At 35.7% G+C, this 23478-nt stretch overlaps 1 protein-coding gene across 1 annotated transcript in view; it reads left to right on the forward strand.

The window, feature by feature from the left end:
• LOC118736253 (kinesin-like protein KIF14) overlaps positions 1-23478 on the forward strand; it is a 298626-nt gene that overhangs the window by 62693 nt on the left and 212455 nt on the right. The window lies entirely within an intron of this gene.

A 23478-nucleotide genomic window follows, 5' to 3' on the forward strand; every position in this document is an offset into this window, starting at 1 on the left:
GTTACTGCCGTTGTTTTCATTTTTGTCACGCGCATATTTGCAGACATAGCGTCAGCATTTCACATGAGAACGGAATGTTTCCCATGAGCGCGTTAGCAGGTGTTAACTACTCCCCCTGTAAAATTGAGCTGCCCACAGCTCCCCTTATAACTCTTTCTACTACAGCAGCGTTTTTGCGTCTCTGTTGCCATTTGTAAATGATGATTATTACAGCGGAGCCGACGGCGATGATTATAAGAAGGGAAAATGAAATCGACCATTGTGTCGACTGTGCCCGAGTTATTTCTCGCAAGGCTGCGATGTGCTCCAGATTCTTTAAGTTTCCATGATGAAGATAGGGAAGGGATAATAGGGGAACGAGCTCCGTTATGTTCAGTATTTGGGGTGGTGCGGCTCTCGGGTAGGAGCGAACAGTTCTCTTCCAGTTCGTGTAGCTAATATTATTAATGTTGGCGTTTTCTTTGAATGATATAAGGAAGGTACCTTTAATTTTTATTTGTGGAAAACTGTCTTCGCGCACTTCAACTGCTTCATCGTTGACGATCACCAATCCATCGTCAATTTCCTCCAGAGGGGCAATGTGGTCAGCTGGTATGGACTTGCATGCAGCGGGTTGACGATTCAATAGGTTCAGTAGGCATGAGCTGGTTGTGTTTGCAACTCGACAAATTGCTTTCGATGATGTTTCTTTACAGTTATTTAGTTGGTGATGTTGGTTACTACATTCTGCTACCATAGTGGCTTCTAACATTAGCGTCTTCTTACTGTGAATAACTGGCCTGACTATAAGTTTGTTGCATATTTGGCTTATGATAGGGTATTTGATTATAAAATAAATATTCTCGTTATTTTGCAAGATTTTCAGCTCTGAAGCCGTTAACAGATCACTAATAGAAATATTGGTAGAGTGCCCTTTGGTAATGAGTTTATCAGATTCCTTATTATTTAACAAAATCGGATTTATTATTTGTAGTTTACCTAAAGTAACTGAATAGATAATTGTCTCAAGCTCGTCTATAATGTGTCTATTTCTGGATGATGCTGGAAATAGGGAGAAAAAGGTCATCTAAGATTTGCTTTGTGAACTCGCTTGCCGTCAATTAGAACTGTTGTGCCTAAATCCTTAGCAACTGTTTTCTCTAAATATAATTTAGTAAACTTATTGCCTATCCTCTTATTGGTTTTAACAAAGACTTTGTCACCCGGATGGTAAGATTTCGCCAGGCAGTTTCCGTTACGGCTTTTGAGGTCATTATGTTGTTTGCTTATTAATCTCTCTCGTATTTCATCATGGAATACTTGTACGGTGTGATGAATGATATCGATTGGTCGTTGCTTCGTCACAGAATGAATTGTCCTATTGTACTTGTAAGTGGAGAGCAGAATAAGGTCATTAGTGTCATTCAAGCCCTTGGTCAGCTTAATGCAGCGGCCTATTTCCGTGAGCGTGCTATGAAATCTCTCCACCTGACCATTTGTTGTACTATGGTGCGGGGGAGTTGTGTAAATGGAAACATTGAAGTGGTCTTGCAATAAAGCCTTTATTGTGTTTGAGTTCAAAGATTTTTCGTTGTCGCAGATGAGGTATTTTGTGTCCTTGAAAAAATTCATGATTTGGATTATGGGTTCCTTCAAATCTATTATCGATCTTGACGGAATCGAGCGAACTATAGCAAACTTGGAGAACTTATCTATGCACGTTAGGTAGTATTTCCTGTCGGTTGAATAAATGTCTATGTGCAAAGTCTCGCCGGGCCTACTTGGAATGGGGGTTTCGCCTATTCCTGGATTGGGTGGATGTCGCTGATACTTTGCCTCTTTACATATTTTACATGAAGAAATAATGCCTTTTAAGATTTTAGAAATATTGGGAAAGTAGTAGTCCCTAAGAACTTGATTAATGTTTTCTTTCAGTGAACGGTGGGCTCTGTTATGCTCAGACTGCAAAATCTCTACCTGGTCGTCCTTGTTAAAAATGTCGGTTACTTGATGATTCGTGTAAACGAATTTGACTGAAGGGAAGCTTAAAATTATCTCGTTTTGAATTTTTCCTAGTACAGGAAGTTCACATAGCAATGCGTTGACCCTGTTAGGATTTACGCAACTTTTTATTAAGTTGGGGAGTCTTTCAAGTTTATTGAAAATTACGTGATGCCTGATCTGAGATTTGAAAAGAATTTTTGTAGTTACGGATTCGTTGTCCCCATCTTCAAGAATTATTTGGTTCATGAAGCAATTAATGGGATTTTTGACTGTTTTAATCACCATTGTCGAGGATTCCTCACTATGAATAGTCTCATCAGATCGGCCTGTGCATAGAGCATTGATATGTTGCCTCGACAGCGCGTCAGCGACTACATTCTCCTTTCCTGGTTTATAATGAAACCTAGGGGAGAATTCTTCTACAAATGATCTCCAACGTTTTAATTTCGAGTTCGGGTTCTTATCTGAAATTGAAAAGGTCAAGGGTTGGTGGTCAGTAAAAATGTTGAGGTCTCTTGCACCGTAAAGGTAGTTTCTGAGCTTTTGTAAAGCCCAAACAATGGCGAGTAATTCTCGCTCATTAGTAGCGTAATTCTCCTCGGTTTTTGTCAGTGTACGGGAAATCATAGTAATGGGTCGGCCTCCTTGAGATAGAACTGCTCCTAGGGCATGAGAGGAGGCGTCCGTTGTTAAATCAAAAGGTTTTTGATAATCGGGGTAAAGGAGAAGCACATCCTCGGATGACAAAATGTCTTTTATTTTCTTGAAAGCACTGTAAGCTTCTTCATCGAATTCAATATTGGTTTTTTTTGAAAGTGGTGCTCACTGTCCCGTTTTCTCCTCGTAAGTATTTGGTTAGCGGTTTTGCTATTGATGCGTAATCCTTAATGAAACGCCTATAGTAACCTGATAACCCGAGGAGAGATCGCAACGCGCGAAGTGTCTGCGGAACCTCATAATTTACAATGTCCTGAACCTTGTCTTTTGACGTTTTAATGCCGCTTTGGGAAACTACGAATCCGAGAAATTCTACCTCGGTTTTAAAGAATTGGGTCTTCTCTAATGAAACCCTCATATTTGCTAAATATAATTTCTGAAAGACGCGGCTGACGTCGTGGAAGTGAGTTTCATAATCCTGGGAAAATACGATTATGTCATCAATGTAGACGTGACATGTTTTCCCTATTTCTTCCCTCAGTACATCATCGATGGCACGCTGGAAAACACTAGGGGCATTTTTCAGCCCAAACGGCAGTCTACAAAACTCGTACTTTCCGTTGTTTACGGAAAATGCTGTTTTCTCCCTGTCTTTTTCAGCTAATTTTATCTGGTGGAAACCAGATTTAAGGTCTATTGTTGTGAAAATTGAGGATTTACCCAAATTTGCTAATATAACGGAAGTGTCAGGGATAGGGTATCTATCATTGATAGTCTTTTCGTTGAGTTTTTTAAAGTCTATGACCATTCGCATTTTCTTTTCACCAGATTCGGATAATCCTTTTTTAGGGACTACCCATATAGGGCTATTGTATGGAGACCTGGAAGGTCTGATAATGCCATTTCGTAAAAGGTTATCAATTTCTTTATTTACGAATTCGGACGCTGCCATTGGGTAGGGATATGATTTCGAATACACTGCTTCATTGTCTGTTGTTCTAATGGTTGCCACAATATTCGTATTGTAAGGAAGGGATTCCTCGGGGTTAGAGAAAACTGCAGCATACTTACTTTTCAGCTCGTCAATGTATGGTTTCAGTATAATATTGTTAACATCCTTACAGTGGAGATGTTGTAAATTTTCTGAACCAGTTTTGTATGAAAGGACGCCTTTCTTAACGTCAAGGTTAGCACCGATTTTGCGTAAAAGGTCATAACCGATTATACCGTCGAATGTTTCAAGTGTGGATAGGAGGAAAAACTCAGAATTGGTGTTAAAAATATTAATAGTGCACTTCCGCGTAACGCGATTGGTGCCATGAATAGATTTCACTAAGAAGGGAGATGTTAACGCTTTTACACCCTGCCAATCACAATCTCTTACATAGTTTTTAGAGGCACCAGTGTCGATTAAAAATTTTACTGGTTTTCCTTTGAACTTCCTGCTAACGTATGGTAGCAGGGACGTTACTCTAAAAAAATTTATTTCATCGCTTGGTACCTCCGGTACCACGTCATCACGATTGTAAGCTCCCTCGTCTGACACCTTTTCGTCATAAGCATCAGAATCTGTGTAGGCTCCTTCAACGTCATCATTCGCGCACTGGTTTAGGGTATTGATTCGTTGTAACTTATTGTAATTAAATTGGTCGCTACCGTGTGGTCTCTTTGCATTCGTGGCAGTGGCACTGGTTGGGAGCGGATTCCCAAATGGAGTCCTGCCTGAAGGGTAGGTCGGGCGATTACGAGAGAAGGGCAATGCTTGTTGGGTAGGCTGCCTGAGCTTAGAAAGGCTGGGATCAATCTCCATAGGAGTAACTTTTTGTTGAGCCTGATCACTTGTTAATCTGCTAAAATGAGGGCTATTGGGAGTAGGATAGGACCTGATATTTGTTGGTCTGTTCACACGATTATCTGAATTTTTACTATCAGCAAATTTTGAGGCGAATATGGATCGAGCCTGATTTGACTCCAATTCCTGTGCTAGAGCTAGCGCTGTTGGCATGTCTTTCGGTCTAGATGAAAACAAGATATCACATAATGGTCTATTAAGACCGGATATGAAAACCCTGAGAGCGTCTTGACGATATTTAACCATCAATGAATCTATCACCTGTCGCTGGCTTCCATAAGTCATAAGAGTTTTGTTGGTTATGGCGGTCAATTTCATTTCGACTTCGTCATTGAAGTCATTGATTGTCAGGCTTCCCTGACGGAGCGTGGACATTTCCTGCTCAATAACGTGAATAGGTTTTTTATCCGCGTAAGAAAAGTCAAGTCGGGCTATAATAGCCTTAAAATTCAGAACAGTGTTAAACGAAGAGAGCACAGAATCAGCACGCCCGGTAACTTTGTTACGAATAATTGCCACGGCCTGGTAGTGTTTGCAACTCCCAGGATAGCATTCGAAAATTTTGTAAGCGGCATGAGCTGCCTGACGCCACGATACGTATCTAGTCTGGTCACCAGAAAATTCTGGCAATGACTTGACTACATCTAATGAAACGTTGCATTCAATATTGGAATCAAATGCAATTTCTTGGTACTCTTCCACTTTCGTCGGTGTCTCTATCCTTGAAAGTCTCTCCGTCATTTCGTCGATCACAGTCTGAAAATCTTTTTTAGTCTGTTCAGTAGCCACTCTTACGGCGGCACTGACCACTGCACGAAGTTGCATTTCATCCATATTTAAGTTTACAATTTATTGCTTATATTTCTCAATTTAATTAACAAATACAGCGAGCCTAAGTGCTTAGCTAGTTGGCTTCACAGACGATAAAGTTTTTAATAAAATTCTAAATTCTTTAATTTGCAATTACAATCACTTTCCTATTAAAATTCACTTGCTTAATTTGTTTGGAGGTCGGGCACTCTACTTACAAGCATTTTCTTATTTAATCTACGGTGTTCCCAGTTAATTGTCAGTTAGCTGCTGCTGGTCCCTTGGCCGAAAAAGTTTGGCTGCTCCAGATGTCCGATCCTCTCGTCTTCAATAAAGTTTGGAATTGTTGGTGGGTCCAAACCCACAACCACGTCACGATTTGTCCTTTAACAAGGATATTTTAAAACCGCGCGTGGCCCCACGTTGGGCGCCAGTTATACTTTTCGGGTTCCGAATAAATAATAACACTACCTACTATGTAGGTTTGATATCTATTTTGATCGTAACTTTATTTGCTCCGTATATGCGGTAGTAACGAGCTAAGAGCCTGGCAAAAGACTGAATATTAGAATTAAGACAAAGCTTACTCTACCCTACTTAATCCCTACTGTAGCAGAGACTGTAGTAGTTGATATCTTTGGTGTTGTTGTTGTTCCAGCGACTGTAGTTTTAGGTGGATCGCCAATTCGCTATTGCTAGTGCTTTCGTTGTTGTTGTGGTTGCAGCGACTGCAGTTGCAGGTGGATCGCTACTCCGTTACTGCCGTTGTTTTCATTTTTGTCACGCGCATATTTGCAGACATGGCGTCAGCATTTCACATGAGAACGGAATGTTTCCCATGAGCGCGTTAGCAGGTGTTTACTTATACACTCCTCGTCATTTGAATTGCACACCCTTTCAATTCTTAGCATTTACAGTTTTCCGTTTGTTTATTTAATATAAATTTTTTGTAAAAATATCGTCACTACATACGAATAAAGGCGAGCTGGTGTTTTGACGGTGAAAAAAAGCGTTTAGAAAAATTTTGCGAAAAAAGATGCTTATAAAAAACTTTGGCGAAGTATGTTAAGAGTATTTGACGCTGAAATTTTTTATGCGTCTTTTTTCGCCGTCAACTTTTGAGCTCGCGCCTTTATTCGTGTCTAGTGGCGATATAGCATATTCTACGGGTAAATGCAATTTTAAAATTTTTTACAAACTAAAACTTAAAAGATAGTTTATTTTCCATTTCTTGGGCAGCGTTTTTTATGATTTTTTCGTTTTTCTCGAGAGCTGGAAACAGTTCTTAAAAAAGGTCAACATAGGAGTGTGCCATCCTAATGACCTGCAGTGAATAAGTAATTAATAGTTTTAGAAAAATTTCTGATATGCAGTTTTGTAGCCCATTCAATTATAGTGTAATTAAGTGCAAGTTTGAAGTGACTCTAAGACAGCCCCGATTTTTCAAATTCATTTATTTTTAATTGACAGTGCTGCGCATTTTATTCCATATAAAAGTTTTGTCGAGCATACTTTGTATGAGAGAAAATGCGCAGCACTATCACCAAAAAAATATTCAAAAATCACCGCTATTTTACAGACACTTGAAACTTGCACTTTATTGTACCCCTTTGTTGTCATTTTTTTAACTCTGCATAAAGTTTTAAAATCGGATGTAATGAATATTAAATAAACAAAATTAAAAGTGTAAATACTAAAGATTAAAAAGTTGAGCTATTCAAATGACGAGGAGTTTATGTGGCGTACGTTTGGGAGAGTGAGCCTTTTTACTCCAAAATGCGTGTGCAGGGGCTCTCAATGCTATACGTGTATTAGTAAGATTTGTTGCCCCCTTCCCGTTGGCCCATGATTTTCCGCTGATCAAGCCCGCGAAATGGGCTCGCTTGCCCGTACGGGCAAAAAAGCCCATACGGGCAAAAGTGCCCATGTCTGGCCTAGGATATTGACCAAAAATTTTCACATTTCACACAGATTTATTTTAGAGCATAATGAACCATATTTTTGCTATTACCAATCAAAATTCTAAAACATCGGATTTTCGGCCCACGCTACTGCATACCTAAAACTTGTTTAACTATTTGGATTAAAAAGTTAAAAATTTTGATGAAAATTTGTCGAATTTTTCTAAACTCTGTATACAGTTTGAAAGTTTGACTTTGATTAAAGAATGAACCGAATTTTTATAAATAATTAACAAAAATAATTCTAGCTCAAAAAACATTGTAAATATTTAACAAAAATCATCATGCACTCACTTTTGATAGCCAGTGTATATACTCTTTGGCATGAATTAAAAATAGAAAGTCCGTTATGTCTATACTGAGTTGACGCCGGATCCGAATCAGCCACCTAATATATATATATAATAAAAAAACTGTTAAAAAGTCAGATAAAGCTTAACAACTTAGGGCCGTTTTCTCATCTAACCTTTAGATCAGGTGTTCCCAAACTTTTTTCACCGTGGCACCCTTGTTGTGCTAAAAAAATTTCGCGGCGCCCCTACTCTTCAAATGTCTATGAAAACAAGAAAACACAATGCAAACTTTATGCTTCTTTAGCTGTAATGTGAGGACTGAAATTGTTTTGATGATCTCATTATTTCCTTTAAGTTTATTGGGAGCTTTGACAATTTTACCCGGAAATCATCTGACGCTGAAAGCTTGCTGATGTATTTGTTTTTAACCGACTTCACAAAAAGGAGAAGGTTATCAATTCGTCGGAATATTTTTTTATTTTTTTATATATATTTATGTTACCGCATAACTTCGGACCACGTTAACCGACTACTATAATTCTTTTTTTTAAAGGAAGGTGTTACCTCACAGGTGGTCCCATTCTAATTTGGTTGATCATTGGATCATGAAGAGATTAACGATAATCTTAAATTTGTATATGGGAATTGAAGTCCTGTTTTGTTTTTTGCTTAACAATTACTTGTTTATGTAAGCATTTGTTGAAAATGCAGTCTCACATAGAAATATAAAAGTAAAAGTCACTAGAATGTTTAATGCAATCTTGCCAACAGCAGTGTTTTCTGCATACACTTGCATCCAGAACTCTCTTGGCTCCCTTCGTAGTATTTAATATTCAAAGTGCTGTCTTCACTGATGTCCTGAAGGTTTTCAAAAGCTTAATTTGTCATCTCAGTAAATTTACTTTTCGGATCACATGAAAACGGGTTTGTTATACAGCAGTAGACATCCTCAGAGGCAATGTTGGGAAAATATTCGACAATGGTTTTTTCTAATATAAAATAACTTTTACAGCGAATTTCGCGAAAGCAATTTATGTGAAAAATGATTTTAATTTTTTGAATTTTATATGGAAATTGTCGGAAAATAAAAAGTCATTTTCCATTTAAATTGCTGGTGAAAGTGGCTGTTATCAATTTTCTTAGCGTTAACTTCGAAGTTACATACGTTTTTCTGATTTACTTTGTTTATTTATGGGGTTTTCATGCAAATTGCTAGAAATTCTAAAATATACATTTCACCAATAAAAAAATCTCGACGTGCTAGAAAAAATCAAAGATGTATTTTAATTTCGCAGGCCTCTATTATCTTCGCAGAATCATCCAATACGGGTTTTAAAAGTAGTGGCGGCATCTTCCTAGCCGCCAGGGAATACCGACGGATCATGTAGTGACTTCTCGTGGCGTTTTCTGCCTCTTGCTTCATCCTAGACATCGCTCCTTTCGTTTTTCCAACCACTGAAAATATCCGAACACTTGCTCCATTTCAAACCATTTTTTTTGTACAAATTTGTCGATTTGTAAGTTTCAAGTACTTCGCTCATCAAAAGTTCTTCTTCGATTTGCATTGCGAATGGGTACCTCACTAACACGAGAAGAACATTAAGTCCCACTACGTCGGTACTTTCGTCAAGTTGCAAACTTAAAAATTTACAAGTTTTCAAACTTTTTATAAGTTCGTTCTCGACTGCTACTAAAATCGTATTGATTCGCTCTTTTAAAGTGTGATTGTGAAGTTCCAAAGAATAAGTAACATATAAACGTGCGCGAAGCTGCTGCGCTTGTTACGAGAACAGCCCAGCCAGCAAAAAATCCTTACTATGACTTTTGGATACCGTTATGTTTATATGTAGCCAAATTTTTTCAAACAAAGTTGTATTTATTCTTAAGTAGACAATATTCTTGCATATTTGATAAAAATTTTATTGAAAAATTACAAACAAAAAATTTAACTAAATTACCCTAGCTTTGCGCATTGGACCACTGTGCGTCGCCAACGCGTAAAGTACATCAGCGTTCTGAATATACTCTAGAAATAGGAATGCCGATTTAGGTCAGAAAATGCGATTTTGTGGATTTATGAGTTTTTGAATGACTATTTTTGATTCAATTTCAAAGATCGAATATGATCTGAGAATAAGATATATAGGCCTTTAAAATGGTATATAATAATGGTATATAATAATCTATAGTCTATTGTCATATTTCTCTTAATTTTTTTAAATTTTGACCATCGATAATTTCCATAATTTCCAAATATGTAGTACTATCTAAAATTAATTCTATTTTTAAATAACCTGGTGGCTCATTTATTGTAATCGCTTAAAAATTGTCGAAGTTAGGCGACTTTTCTTAAATACGGCCTGGAATTTATATTGTTTAGTCAATGTTATTGTGGCTTGTTAACATTTTATTTTTAATATTGGTGGTGATCTCCGAAATAGTGCTATAACTTCTACCGCTTAGACTTAGTTGCTTTTTCAATTTTTCCTAATAAACAATCGTGGTACAAAGCTCAATAAAAATATTTATATTGTTTATTTACCGGACTTTCAGATTTTTTGAGCAGTGTGACTAAGGAATTCATCAATATTTATTTAAAATTGACATGTACAATCGCTCTTTAGCAAAGAAGTGGTTTTTCAAGAAATTTTAGGAAAATGGGAAAGGCACCGCCCACTTTTATGATATATGCGTATCTCAGTATCTCAAAAACTACTCTCCAATCCGAGCTCGACCAAATTTGGTATACACATTGTGCATCCTTAAGTACCGCCTTGAATATTTTTGAAATCGGACAAAACCTACTCCCCCTAAAACGATGTATTTTTAATATCCCTTGCTTCCTACATCAAAATGTGACCTCATTAAAAGTGGACAGCTTTTCACTCTAAGCTAGCTATATGTGGAAAATTCCAAGTGAACCAAATTAAATAAATATATATGTATATATATATATATCTATTTTTTCCTCCCACGAAAAAGCCTAGGTGCAATGCGTATACCAAATTTGGTTGAGATCGGTCAAGTACTTTTTCAGATACGCATACTGTTATTCGCAATGTTTTACATGCTAAATTTTTATACCCGAGCGCACTTGTGCACAAGGGTATATTAATTTTGTTCACATAACGGTTGTTTGTAACAGCCAAAACGAGTCGAGATAGATATAGACAAATGTATACATAAATGATCAGGATGAAAAAAGAAATCGATTAAGCCATGTCTGTCTGTCCGTCCGTCTGTCCGTCCGTCTGTCCGTCCGTCCGTCTGTCCGTCTGTCCGTCTACACGATAACTCGAGCAAAAATTGAGATATCTCAACGAAATGTGGTATGTAGGTTTCCCTTAATCCAAGGTAGGTTGGTATTGAAAATGGGCGAAATCGGACTGTAACCACGCCCACTTCCCATATAACGGTAATTTCCAAAATTACGAAAACTGCGATATTTTAGTAACTACTGAAGATAATTCACTCAAAATTGATATTTACAATATCTTTTTGACGAAAAATAAGAATATTATACATTTTTGGAAAATGGGCGTAGCCACGCCCACTTATGGTTACATGTGTATATCTTAGGAACCGATCCACCAATTTCTTCCAAACTTGGCACAGTTTTTGGCCTTCGCACAGCATACCAAATGGCCGAAAATTTTTAAAATCGGACAATAACCACGCCCACATCCCATATAACGGTAATTTTCGGAAATACGAAAACTGCGATATTTTAGTAACTACTGAAGATGATTCACTCAAAATTGATATTTACAACAACTTTTAGACGAAAAATAAGAATATTATAAATTTTTGGAAAATGGGCGTAGCCACGCCCACTTATGGTTACATGTGTATATCTTAGGAACCGCTGCACCAATTTCTTCCAAACTTGGCATAGTTGTTGGTCCTGGTACAGCATACAAAATCGCCGAAAATTTTTAAAATTGGACGATAACCACGCCCACATCCCATATAACGGTAATTTAGAGAAATATAAAATCTTCGATAAATCAGTAAATATTAAAGCTAATTTATTCAAAATTGATGCTTGCAACAATTCTTTACCAAGAAATACGTTTATGGTTATATTTTGGAAAAGGGCGGGGCACCGCCCACTTATGATCACATATATGTATATCGGTAACCGTTCTACCAATTTGTACCAAACTCGGTGTGGTTATTGTGCTTGCCACATAAAAGCAAAACGATGAAAATTATTGAAATCGGATTAAAATTACGGCCGCTTTTCATATAACGGTAAATTTCAGAAATGCTTGAAACTTCAATATTTCGAAATTGAAGGACGCTAATTTACTCAAAATTTATACACCCCGGCTTACCATCTAGCGGAAGGTTTCGGAAAGGTGAAAAAAACATATATTTAATACTTGCGCCGGGTATTTAATGTTCGGCTCCGCCCGAACTTAGACTTTCTTACTTGTTTTTGTTAATTTTGTTTTAAAATATGGCTTATGGTTTAGCAAATCCCATTTAAACCCAAGAATGATACTGTGTACACAAATTAAGAAAAATCTGCAAAGTTTCAGCCAAATCGCGAACTTTTTAATACGTATGTATTTCTAAAAAGAATTCAGGTATGCAGTTTTATAGCCCATTCAATTTTGAAATAATGATGTGCAAATCTCAGATGTCTAAAAATTCGCGTTGATTTTTGAGAATTTTTTTGCTGGCTATCCCTCGCATTTTTTTATATAAAAAAAAATTCTGAAAATTTTTTGTATGGAAAAAATGCGTAGGACAGTCAGCAAAAAAATCCTCAAAAATCAACGCGATTTTTTAGGGAGTTGGAAATTGCACATTATTATATACATATAAATCAAGACCGTATTTAAGAAAAGTCGCCTAACTTCGACAATTTGTATGCCATTGCAATAAATGAGCTATCAGTTTATTTAAAAATATATTTAAGTTTAGATAGTACTACATATTTTGGAATTGTGGAAATTATCAATGCATGGGTGTAGCCAGGTAGGGGCAGGGAATGCTAGCTTAATAATTTCGGCCCCCCTAACTTTCAAGTTTTTTCTTATGTATATTTATATATATAAATGTGAGTGTCTGTTTGTTTATTACCTTATAACTTCTGAACCACGGCACGGAATCACACGAAACTTTGCACACTTATTTGCTTTTACAGCGGGAAGTTAAGGGCATAGAGAAAAATGGGCAGCACTGGAAAAGAGGGCGTGGCACCTCCTATACTAACTAAAATTTTCATGTTGTATATCTCTTGAAATATTTGTGGTAGAGCATTGGAACTTGCTGTCGAGATAAATAAAATTAATTCCATTCCAAGGGGGCGTGGCACCTCCCATAGGCGTGATTTATTTAATCAGCTCTAACTACGGAACCCTAAGTCACAAGAACTTGAAATTTGGTATGCAAACATATCTATAGTAGATGCTTATCTTAATATATATATAAACGAGTTTGTAAAAGGAGGCGTGGCAGATAACATAGGCGTGGAATTTTTAGTCAGTCATAACTCCGGAACCATAAGTCACACGAACTTGAAATTTGGTATACAGACATACCAATGGTAGGTGCTTATAGCAAGGGATATATAAATAGGACTGTGAAAGGGGGCGGCAAATCCCAAAGGCGTGGAATATTTTACCAGTTATATCTTCGGAACACATAAACATAACATTTGGTATGCAGCCATATCTATGGTAGGTGCTTATAGTAAGGTATATATAAATGAGTTTGTAAAAGGGCGTAGCACTTAACATAGGCTTGGAATTTTTTGCCATAACTTCGGAACCACAAGTCACATGACCCCTTTAATTCTGGCGTGGGGTGAAACCCGCGGGTAAAAGCTAGTAGTATATAAAAAATTATTCCTCGATGCTAACAAAATAATTAGTAAATTGTTTTAAGAAGTGGATATGTGGATCATCCGGTTCTGTTTCAAATTATTCTCGCTAACTTCAAAGCACTTCCATTAAGAAGGGAAAAAACCTGGCTACAGTCGACAATGAGGGAAAATGGATTGAACAGTAAACTAATAGATAAATGTATAGTTCAATTGTTTATTACTTTGTCTTTAGGTTTGTGTCTTTCATGTGTGCATCGGAAGTTTGTATCAGAGAAGCAGTCCGAGATAAAAGTATAGACCGGTGTGGTGAACAGCCAAGACGTTTACTTCTTAATTTATTACAGCAGACGGCAGAAAACACATGGCGCACACAAATTTCTATATTAAAAGTAGCATATTAAGGCCCGTTAACATACCTATTTTAAATTATAGTTAAATCATTAGTTAAACTTAACTTAAATAAAATTACACAGAATTTTCTGTTGTTGAGTTTAACTAATGATTAAGCTATATTTTAAAATAGATATTTTAACGGTCTTTAATGAATTTTTTATTTATTACACGGTGTGACATAATAGCAAATTAATATAGTTTGCATAAATGAATATACCAGCAAATAATCTGCGTACTCAAAATTTTGATTACGCCCTCATATTTATAATACATATGTCATTTAAGAGAAGATATTTTGGTGATTGCAACGATGTATAAATTGTTAGTTTATCTTGCAAAATTGCGGGGGAATATTACAGAGTATACGGAAAATTTTATATTCTGTATGTTTTTATTTAGAATAACGTCTTGTCCGGATATTTGGTTTACTATACATACGGTGACCAGATTTCTGTGGCCAAAAATCAGGACATTTCTGAAGCATCGAATCCGTACATTAAATTTTGGCTTAATACAGTTTTATTTAAAAGAAAGCAATGAGAAATAAATGGCAAAAGTTTATTATTTTTTTATCAAAATATAACTTACTTTCTAAAAAACATGTAAATCAAAATTTGTTGAACATTTATAAAAATTCGACGAATTTGAATAAATATTCATCACAATTTGAAACGTTTACTCAGATTTTCTAGAATTGTTTTGAGTATGAAGTTTTGAAGCCCATTTAATTATACCCGAGCGCACTTGTGCACAAGGGTATATTAATTTTGTTCACATAACGGTTGTTTGTAACAGCCAAAAGGAATCGAGATAGATATAGACAAATGTATACATAAATGCTCAGAATGAATAGAGAAATCGATTAAGCCATGTCTGTCTGTCCGTCCGTTCGTGTACACGATAACTCGAGCAAAAATTGAGATACCTCAACGAAATTTAGTATGTAGGTTTCAGTTAATCCAAGGTAGGTTGGTATTGAAAATGGGCGAAATCGGATTGTAACCACGCCCACTTCCCATATAACGGTAATTTCCAGAAATACGAAAACTGCGATATTTTAGTAACTTCTGAAGATAATTCACTCAAAATTGATATTTACAATAATTTTCAGAATAGAAATAAGAATATTATAAATTTTTGGAAAATGTGCGTAGCCACGCCCACTTATGGTTACATGTGTATATCTTGGTAACCGCTGCACCAATTTCTTCCAAACTTGGCACAGTTGTTGGCCTTGATACAGCTAATTTACTCAAAATTGATACACCCCGGCTTACCACCTAGCGGTAGCTTTCGGAAAGGTGAAAAAACATATATTTAATACTTGCGCCGGGTATTTAATGTTCGGCTCCACCCGAACTTAGACTTTCTTACTTGTTTTAATATAATAAAGTGCAAGTTGAAAGAAGCTTGGACTTACCGTTGAGTTTTGGCAATTTTTTGTTCGGGCATTTCCATACACAGTATGTTCAAATTTTTTTTTTGTATGGAGAAAATGAGCAACACCTTCCACAAAATCTAGCAAATATCAACGGTATGTCCTAGCTACTTAAAATTTGCACTTTGAATTGAATGGGTTACAAAACTGAATACTCAGAATGTTTCTAAATAAATCTAATTAAAAAGCTTGAAATTTTGATGAAACTTTGCCGAATTTTGCTAATTTTTGTACAAAGTTTAAAATTCTGACTTACTTTGTTAGATAAAGAGCCGCACTTTCATAAAAAGGAATAAACATTAAATAATCGGCAGGGGAATAGCCAGAGAAGGCTAAAATGTCTCTTCCCTAATTATATTTTCGGCACTCTATCTACAGCTTATGTTTTTATATGCACGATTTTTTTGGTGGTATTAGTATTATTTTTTATAATTTCATTAATTATATTATTATATTGTTAATAAGGATGCTGGCTATGTTTATGTCTCACTTATATTCTATGCCCTTTGTGATAACGAAAGTGCTGCCTCGTTCTTACGAAAAGTTGTTTTTGGGCGCCAGAATACAGCGAGAGTCTTAATAAATGAATAAAGAAAAACCCGTAAAAACGGGACTAAATCGGTACAGATATGAAAAATCGGGACACTTATACGTCATATTTTCAGCGGGACAATTTTCTCCTGTACTGTTCCGCCAAAATCGGTATGAATGGTCACTGTAACTATATATGTAGGTATGTAGAGCTATGAATTAAAAAATTATGAAGGTTTAGTTGAGAAATTCGCATTTGACAACTATGTTCTGTACATTTCCCAATACTGCAAAGTTTCTGACTGCCAGAAGTGATTCGTGTGCTTACGGTTGAAATTGCAGCTCACTAAGTCTGGATGTTTATATCCACGTATCCTCTGGGTAACGACTAAACACCCGTTTGAGATCGAGCTAAAGTGAGAAGGCGTAGAACTCCGCGTGCGCTGGGTTTGGGTCCCGCCACGTTAAAGCCCTGCCCAATGAAAAAAAAAATGCCTGGAATGATACCCCATTTTTTTGATGACGATCACGGCAAACGTAGAAATGACGGATTTGAGGCTACGCACCTGGAATATCCAGAACTTTAGTCGGGAAGGTGCCTCTGCCCGGTTGGATGATGGGAAAATAAAGGCTGACATTACCGCCATCCATGTAATGCGATGGACAGGGCAAAGCAAGGTAAGCGTGGAGCCTTGCGACGTCTACTAAAGTTGCCGCGTAAAGGAGCGCAAATTCGGTTTTGGATTTGTGGTGGGAGAGAGACTCCGTCGCCGAGTACTGGCGTCCACTCTAGTGGACGAACGTCTAGCCACAATCCGCATCAAAAAAAAAAAGATTCTTCAACATCTCGCTCATATATGCTGATGCCCCGATGGAAGAGGACGAGGCATCCTAGGATATCTTTTATGATCGCTTGGAGATAACATATGAGCGCTGCCGATATAAAACTCTTGCTTGGCGACATCAATGCCAGGGTGGGCAAGGAAGGGATCATAGGTGCCACTTAGGGTTGCCAACATTTTCTAAGATATTTATAGTACTTTTTCAAAAAAATTGGAAAAATATAGTACCCTTCCAATATATATAGTATTTTATTTAAAAGAAAAGTAAAAACGATTTTTAAGTGATGGGAAAAGTTCTTCCTGTGATTGCCGAAGTTGTTGGAATAGAGAGTAGAAATGAAATAATTTTAAGTAAATATTTAATTCCTTCTCAGTGTTTTTAAAAATATATTACCTTTTATGATTATAAACTCACAATGACCTTTTACTTTAAAGAATATTTCATTTAATATTGTTATTTCAGTATAAAGGTCATCCATTTTAATACACAGTTTTCCTGCAAATTACTGAAATATATTTATATTTATAAGTTAAGAAATGTAGTATTATTGCGTGCTATATTTTTTTCCAACAGTATATAGTACGCCGACCGGAAAAATAGTACAATACTATATATTATAGTACGGTTGGCAAGCCTAGTGCCACTATTGGAAAATGCATCCTCCATGACGAAACGTCCGATAACGGAGAAGACGAACCTGAGCCCCCAGTCGATGACGATGCTGTCCATGTCCCAGCGCCTGACTATGATGAGGTACGAATAGCGATTATGCAGATGAAAAATAATAAAGTTGCTGTAGCTGACGGCCTGCCAGCCAAGCTGCAGTTCCAGTGTGCTCTGCCCGATCCACAAAAAAGGCGACTCCGCCATGCGCGCCCCCCATGAACGAACTGATTGCGCCTTACCAGTTTGGCTTCAGATCTGCCAAATCCACCATAAATCTCGTATTCGAAACTTGGAAAAGACCCGTGAGAACAGGATCGACACATATCTTCTTTTTGTCGATTTCGAAGCCGCTTTCATCAGCTGGAAAGAAGTTATTTCGTGGTGTCTGAATTTCGTGTCCCCGCGAATTTAATACGGCCATGTAAAATGACGTTGAGAAATACCACCAGCTCCGTCAAAATTGAGAAGGGTTTCTCCTAGCCGTGTGATAATCTGATGTTGGAGAAGATAATAAGAGCCACCTAACTGAACCGCTTAAGCCCAATACTTTACAAGAGCGTACAATTGCTGGCGTATGCCGACGATATCGAAATTATTGGTAGAAATAAGGTCTACATCTGTTCTGCCTTTTCGGAATTAGAAAGAGAAGCAAAGCATGTGGGTCTGATGGTGAACGAGGACAAAACGAAGTATTTCCTGACATCTCCCAATAGTCGGAGCATAAGCGTAAATGACAATGAAAACATCTGATGAAGCGACTCTTGGAGCTTTCGAGAGAAAGATTCTTCGAAAGATTTGTGGGCCGTTACGCGTTGGCGACGGCAAGTACTGCAGACGATGGAACGTGAGCTCCATGAGCTTTACAATGGCATGGATATAGTGCAGTTAGTCAAAATACAACACTTGACTTCACCTGGCATTTACCGCGTCAGTTTGCACAGAAGTGAAACGACTGACGTACTGCTTTGGACTCGGCCAAAGTTGGCGGTTGTAGCGCCAAATAAGAGGAAGAACTTTGTGCGTCCCAGACGCATTTGCTCAACCGAGGATTGGACCAGACCCATCAGCAATAAGTATGTCTTGTCTGGCAAAATATTCAGTTGGTTATTTTCATGTAACTTGCCGGCTTTAGCTTTTACAAATGGGACAGATATGGGAACATTGTACTTTCTCTCAAAACACCATTTGTGTAAATCCATTTTGAGTACTCGCACTGTTTTAAAGTTTGCCGTTTCCCAAGTCGGGCTTCTATATTTTTTATCTTTACTCTTGCTTTCATTTTGACTAATTCTGATAACAGTTGATTTGTTTATTTTAAACTCATCACACATCACTTTAACTGAAACACCACTTTTTAGTTTTTCCAGAATACTGGTAGTGTGGCATGCATAAACACAGAAAGGTTTTGAAGTTGCTATAAAGGTTAAAATTTTTTGTTTTAAAAACTTGCATTATTCAAGGAATTGCACATATTGAAAGTTACGGTTACCGCACTGTAAATATTTTTGATCGGATAAACAGAAACTAAGTTACGAACAACCGATGAAGGTCCAGATTTTGAGGGGGTATTCAAAATTCTAAGTATGCATATTTTTTGTGCTTCATTAGATCTATAACTTTGGTAGTCACACAGTGTTTCCCGACGAAATCCTTGACGGTGGTACCAGGAGTGGAACGGTACATAACGGTAGGAGGTTTAGTTTGGGTTACTGTCTCACACTGACGGGGTTAGGCTTTCGATGCTTCCTCCTCTGATAAAAAACATGTGCAGTTATAAGTTAATTATTTAAATCGACGAATAGTTTTATTTATATCAACTTCTATTTATGTGTTTTTGTACAACATAACTTATTGGTTACAATAATTCTAAGCCATAATAAACAATTTTTTAGTAAAAATAATTGGTTAAAAAAAAAAATTATAGGAAAATATATAAAAAATTACATACAGTGGTCAAAAAATTATAGACGAACCACTTTTTGCCAAGTTTTAACATATTATTTTTGTTGTTATTTAATTTTGGTTATTTTTTTATAAAAATATAGTTTATTCTTTAAAAAAACCGTGTAAATCTAAGTTTCATACTTTGTGCTTTTTTAAAAATTCTAAAAAATCAACCGTTAGCCATTCGAAACTTGTACTTTATTATACTAGAATTCAATGGGCTACAAAACTGCATACTCAGTATCTTTCTAAGAAATCTAATTAAAAAGCTCGGAATTTTTACGAAAATTTGTTGAGTTTTTTTAATATTGTACAAAGTTTTAAGCCAGCGTCACTGGATTTGTACATTTGTACAGATTTCTACATTTTTATATTGGGCTATTGGTACAATGTATAAAAAATTGGGACGACAATGTTATTGAACAATTTAAACAAATTATTTTTCGTGATTGGGGTAAAGAAAAATATTTGGGTATTCCCACAATTGGGATACGATTTGCACCAAATCTTGGGCAAATGCCCAATCGTGTGACACTAATTTTAAACTTGTATTTAGACGGATGTTGTTAAAGAATGAACTATATTTTTATAAAAAACTAACCGAAAATTAAATAACAAAAATAACATTTTAAAACTTGTCAAAATTTCGTGCGGCTATAATTTTTTCGACCGCTGTACATAAGTTGACTATGATATCATAGTCTATCATAGTAGCACAATGCAACTAAGTGCATTTAAAAATTTTTTGGCAATAGCCTCATGCGTTATTGCGAAGCATTGATTTGAAGGAAGTAAAACTCATCTCAACATCTACTGATACTAAACTCCACTCCAAAGCTCGTTCGATTCATCGTTATTTAACAATTAAGTAATAGGTTGTGGTGTTTTTGGTCGTGATTTACTTTTATTCCACAGCAGTCGAAAGTATGTTTTCCCCAATTCTTCTATATAGCCGTGGATTTTCACGGAATTGTAACAAGCGGCCTTAGGAATTTTGAGCATTCGAAAATATTTGAGTTACGGCACGAATTTCAAAATGTCAATCCTAATTTACAAGAAACTCACCACCAAAAGCGTTAGGGTTTCTAGATTTTTTATGCGATTCAGTACTTTTCAGTACATTTTTGTTCAAAGCAAAATTATGAATGTAAGTAACAGACAATACTTTAAAACGCCAGAGTACTTGTTTTTAACAATATTTTGGTCTATAAATAAAATAGAGTTCATAAAAAATAAAAGTGTCATTCATTTTAACATGGGTGTACACTAGGGTGGTCCAAAAATGCATGTGAAAAAGTAAAGTCGGAATTTTTATGCTCACCCCCTAGGATTGTTTTATACCGAAAAAATATACCCTTATTTTTTATTTTGAAATCAAAAAATATTTAGACGTCGCTCAAAGCGCCCAAATTTACCCATGTATTTTATATGGGGAAAAAGTTACTTTTCGTATAAATGGTATAGAATAGTTAAAAGTCAATATTTTTTTTTACCAGAAAACTCTGTTTATCTGCAGGAGATTCCCAATAATAATGCCCAATTGTTTATTTAACCATTTTTTCATCGCAACTATTATTTATAGGTCCGCCAAAAACCCCGAAAAATGCTATGGGGCGACCAATAAAAAATCTTTAGTATTTAAAAATGGTTAAATAAACAATTGGGTATTATTATTGAAAGTCTCCTGAAGAGAACCAGAGTTTTCCGATCGAAACATATTGATTTTCAAGAATTCTATACCATTTCTACGAAAAAATTTATTTTTCCCTTATAAAAATACATGGAAAACTTTGAGCGCTTTGAGGGATCTCTAAATTTTTTTTGGTTTCAAAATAAAAAAATAGGGGTATACTTTTTTTCGATATAGAACAATCCTAGGGGGTGAGAGCATTACAATTCCGACTTTACTGTTTTTAAACCACCCTAGTGTACACATCATTGTACACGGAAGCCAATAAATTATTTTATATTTATGACATTTTTGAATAGCAATAATGAGATCATTTTCATCTTCAGTGTTTAAATAGTTAAAGAATTCTATACATTTCATTTTAAATTGCCTTTAATTTTAAGTTCACTTTAAAAAATTTTAATTGGAAGCCGGTTTCTCTTTGCGCCAGGAAGAAAACTTTATTCTCTCAGTTGCTTCGTTTAAGTGTAGTATTTAAAAAAAAAAAAACCAAGTTACATATTATTTCAAACTGTGGAAAGGTACCACTATTTAAGGACTTCATCTATATTTCCTCATGGCTTAAATTAGGTTTTTCAACTACGCAAAAACTTTGAAAGACTAAGAATTCGCTGAAAAGAGTATCTAACTCTATGTGTTATATGCAAAACTCTTTTAAAATGTCAGTAAATTGTGAAAAAAGAATTGTAAGTTATAGGCAAAAGCCACTCGAATATTTAAATTTTTTTGTTATTAAACTGCAAGTTATTTTCGAGATAACTAACAACATTCGATAAAAAAACGTTAGCCTTCTTTTTAAATAATTTAAGTTCCATCATATTATCGCAACTGGAATGTAACGACCCGGCGATGTGCCCATAAAACGATTGTTCTTTTTGTTGTATTAATTTCTTGGACATATCAAACATTATCTGAAACATGTAAACTGTAATTAAATTATTTTCTTCTTACTTTTTACAGTACAGTTTAAGGAAGTTCCAACGTTATGTAAAAACCTTAAGAAAATTTTAAAGTATTTTGTTTGAATTGAAAATTCAGTACAAATCAGTACAAATTTTGAAAAATCAGGACATTGGCGTATTGCTTGAAGAAATTAATAAAAACAGTACATGAGTTGAAAAATCAGTACTGTACTGATAAAATCAGTACGTCTGGCTTCCCGTAAATGGCGTATTCATATAAGGTGGTAGTGGCACCACAAAAGCAAAAAACTTCAAAAAAACACATCAAGATATCAGCACAAAAATCTAATTTCGCCTTTAACACCGCCATATATGAATTCACCATGTCCTCACTACGTAAGGTGAAGAAAAACAAGCAATTAGCTGAAGCAACGAATTGCAGTGTTGTAAAACATAAAAGTATGAAAATGAAGACATAAATATTAAGAAGACAAAACATGCAGAAAAACGCAATAAAGTCAAAAAGGCAAAATTAAAATTTATATTTTGAATCAAGGAAGAAATGAAACGTGTGATTTTTAATTTGTTTACAGATACGACCAAGAAGTTCAATAAAACTCATGGTCAGCTACCTTAAGGATAGAACACAGAAAGTCAAGTCAAGTAACTCTATTTCAAATTCTAGATATGTAAATACCAGTATTCCGGTATCTGTCCTTGGTCCGCTTTTATTCAGTCTCTTTGTCAATGATGTATTCTCTAAGTGACAGTATGTGAATGAGCATGCGTATGCTGCCGATGTACAATTGTATTTGGCCAATCGTATTGGTCTAGTTGAAGATTTATGTTTCAAAATAAACAGTGACTTGTCTGCAATATCTGTTTGGTGATAACTCTTTGTGTTTAAATGTGTCAAAGTCATACGTCTTGCCTATGTGTAAGCTGACCAACCGTCCTCCTTTGAGGAGGACTGTCCTCCCCAAAAGTGATTTGTCCCCCTCAAAAATATTGTCCTTCTCTGTCCTCCTTTTGAGCAAAAAGTCCTCCTTGTCCCCCTTTTCAAGTTTTATAGCAGGGATGAAATTTTAAATTAAAAAAAAAATTTCGTTCAGAATATTATTACATATTTCCTAAGCGTACACAATCATTGTATTTACATAAATGGCGTTTACATTGTTCAACTTTCAGTTAAATGATGTAAACTTGTGATTCAACTAACCGCCTGTGAAAGTTGAACAGTGTAAACGACTTTTAGCCTTAATCAATAATATTTAATACGGCTTTTCCACGGCACCCCAATTCTTTGTTCGTACTTTCGTTAAAATAAATATATACATATGTATGTACATATATATTTTGCATAATTATGAGTTTCACTATCTAAATATCTATCTAAATATATATTTTTCAGCCAGTATGGATAGCGATTGTATTATTTCCAAGTGTATGTTTATTATAAATCTTAGTTTTAGGAATTACTATTTATTTATTTTATTTTTCTGACTCTTATTGTACTAATGTTTTTACGCAATAAATGAAATGAAAATGAAATGTGTACATCACCAATTTAATATGAAAAATAATAAATTTTTAGCAATAACTTACATTTTGCATAAATTCTGTAGCGACGAAAAAAAAAGAAACACAGAGATAGAGAATTGTCAAATAGAATTAAGAAT

This window comes from Rhagoletis pomonella, unplaced genomic scaffold, assembly GCF_013731165.1.
Source record: "Rhagoletis pomonella isolate Grant_MI unplaced genomic scaffold, Rhpom_1.0 Rhpom_scaffold_00003, whole genome shotgun sequence".
Taxonomy (NCBI): domain Eukaryota; kingdom Metazoa; phylum Arthropoda; class Insecta; order Diptera; family Tephritidae; genus Rhagoletis; species Rhagoletis pomonella.